This window comes from Hyposmocoma kahamanoa, unplaced genomic scaffold, assembly GCF_003589595.1.
Source record: "Hyposmocoma kahamanoa isolate Upper Pololo Valley unplaced genomic scaffold, ASM358959v1 103, whole genome shotgun sequence".
NCBI classification, from domain to species: Eukaryota; Metazoa; Arthropoda; class Insecta; order Lepidoptera; family Cosmopterigidae; genus Hyposmocoma; species Hyposmocoma kahamanoa.
Window position 1 is genome coordinate 1,410,449 of NW_020653344.1, and position 3,060 is coordinate 1,413,508.

The 3,060-nt window shown below is 32.9% G+C and overlaps 1 non-coding gene across 1 annotated transcript; it reads right to left on the reverse strand.

The window, feature by feature from the left end:
- Window positions 1-2,465: 2,465 nt before the first annotated feature.
- On the reverse strand, window positions 2,466-2,537 carry Trnaq-cug. Its single transcript has one exon. It is a non-coding gene; the product is annotated as a tRNA-Gln (tRNA).
- Window positions 2,538-3,060: the final 523 nt, after the last annotated feature.

Consider the following 3,060-nt stretch of genomic DNA (forward strand, 5'->3'; position numbering starts at 1 on the left):
ATTTGTATTGTACATTTCTGGGTACTTGGATTGATTGTAAGCGACTAAGAGTGGGATTTAAAGCCTGAAGTTTACCATTTCTGCCTCCGAGCAGTATTGTGAGCTAATGTGAGCTTTACTACGTTTCGGATTTGGTAGGGGTAAGAGTGCTGGTGAAATTACAGGTACAGGACTATAGAACTTGTCAACTTATGTTAACATATAGGGTAACGAGCGCAGTGGCAGTGCCCTTCAGATATTTATGATTTGAGTGGCATTGCAACTGTTATGGACAGGCGTGTCGCTTAACATCAAGCTCACCGCTTGTTAGTCCCATAACTTGGTATCATAAAAAAACAGAGACTACGGAAATTTCTCATTCATTATCTACCAATTGATATATTATAGTGAAATGAGTAAGAATTAAGACATCTTTTCGGTCATTCTCTAACTAGTGTACACTACCCAATTGTAATGGCAACTTTTATTATTTCAGTATTCGATTTTTTTATCACAAGCAATATTATTTACTATTCGAATTGTATCGAATATTGTATCATGAAATATTATTTAATAATTACACGATAATATATACGAATATTTAAGTAACAAAAATTGCCACGGAAATTAGATAGTGAACACTAGTCCGAGAATGATCATCTTATATTATTTATTAATTATTTTTTGATGTAAAGTTAATTATTACTAAATTACATTCAAATTAATTTTAAAGCAGAAAAAAGCAGAACAATCCAATAAAATTATCGTAAGGTTATACAAGAATGGAGAAGTGTGCTCATCGAACACTGTAAGATATACACACACTAATACTTACACTGTGCTAATACAGTATATCTTACACAACGTAATACATAAAACAATATTATTTTATCTTGACAACCTCGGTGACTGAATAGTTTGCATTGTGGACGCTGCATGAGGAGATCGCGGGTTCGATTTTCAGTACAACCAATTTGGGAAATAAAGTTTTCAAAAATGGTTTTGTATATGGTTTATAATATACTTTCAAAATATATTTATTACAGGACATAAATGTATGGTTAATTATAAAATATACAAATAATAATAATGCATAATATAATAATTGATACCTTACCTATTTCTGCCGCCAAGCAATAATGTCAGCATTACTGTGTTCCGGTTTTGGTAAAGGTGCTGGTGCAAGTACAGGCACATGGGACTTATCAACTTATGTCTCAGGGTGATGGACGCAGTGGCAGTGCCCCTCAGGTCTTTGTGATTTAAACCTCTGAGTGGCACTGCTACGGAAAAATAGTATCATTTCCTACAGGTTTAGGAAATGAAACTATTTTTCCGGATTTAAATCGTGTATATTTGTTTTTTCAAACAAACCGACGTTTCGGGCCCTTTACAGGTCCTATGGTCACGGTTGACTGAGGTGGAAGGTGAAACGTCGGTTTGTTTGAAAAAACAAATATACGCGATTTAAATCCGGAAAAATAGTTTCATTTCCTATGTGTAACAATCGCGAAAACCTAAGAACTCGATAATTAATTAGGTTCCTATAGTATTCTTATCAAGTAATATTTCATGGTGTATTTGTATTGCTATCTTGTTTAAATTATTTATACATCGGCTGTGAACTGGCAACCGGTGCTATCTCAGTTTCGCCAACTTTATAGGACGACAAAAAAATCATTAATACAGCATCTGGTTTATTAAATAAAAATACGTAGTGTACATACATACATGTATAATAAAAATATTTAAAAACGATATTTAAAGAAAGTTAATGTGTCAAAAATTTTAATTTAGTTTGTGACTGTTGTTTTGAGATTGCAACAACATCAACCTTCAACACTTACAATTGTTGTGTTTACAATGTAAAATAGACCCACCCAAGTCATATAGAAACGTGTTGTGAACATAATGTGAGTGTTGCTAATAAATAAATAGATAATCGCTGTAAAAGAGACCGTATAACAAAATTTCACGATAGACGATATTCTTTTACTCGCAATTTCGATTGTAGATTTCGAGTGTCTTCGAAATGGCACCCACGCCTTGAACGACTAAAGAGACTTTTTTGGCGCGCAATATGTCCATATTTTTGCACCAATTAAGCAACATTATACTATCACTACCAAGTACCCTTTGATTGTCCACTATTTATTTCACATGTTTTCAAAAATAAGACGTTATTGTCCATATAAAACCCATTTAATTGCTTTCAATATTTCTAGAATACTCATAGAAATATGTTAAGTGACCATATACCTAACCGAGAACCAAGCGGTACAATAAATAGGGTTCTATATTGTAGATTTACCGTAAACATTATCTGCGGAGTAAGTACTTACAGAATCAGGTTTTTTCAGAAACCCTTTTCACAATAAAAACAAACAAAATTACTCGCAATAAAAGGCTGAACACAGATTGTTAAATTCAAAATCTAAAAAGTTTAAATCATTATTGAACACAAAATAACTTTTCATGTCACATGAAGGTCCCACCGAGATTTGAACTCGGATCGTTGGATTCAGAGTCCAAAGTGCTAACCATTACACCATGGGACCGGTTAAGAAGGCCGTCGAAACAAGCTATCAATAGCTGCCATCTACGCAGTACGCATGACTTTTATACATTTGTCTTGGTTTCACATATAGCGTCGTCTCTTTCTAGCGCCGACTAAAGAGCACGCGTTCAATACCGCGAATGTGACATAGAGTATTTCAATCGCGCTTATGTGTCTTTAGTTCAGTATTTCCATTGTGTTACGTGAAATGGGGTAATTTTTACGATATGAAACATTTTTAATTTATAAAATAAGAACGTTATTAGTCGTAACGTTATTAGTGTTAGAATAGAGTTGTAATTTGCTACGTAAGCTAATGTTCTAGTAGAGCTACTCAGACCTATTTTCTTTAGTTTCATAAAGAGCTTAATTTTAAAACAATATTATTCACATCATATCACATTACTATTTCATGTCAATTATTAAATACATACAAATATAGTACGTTGACTACAAAGAACTAAACCTTTTGAATTTTAATTATTTACTAGGTTTCGTTTTGCTTGATGAAAAAATTAAGATAC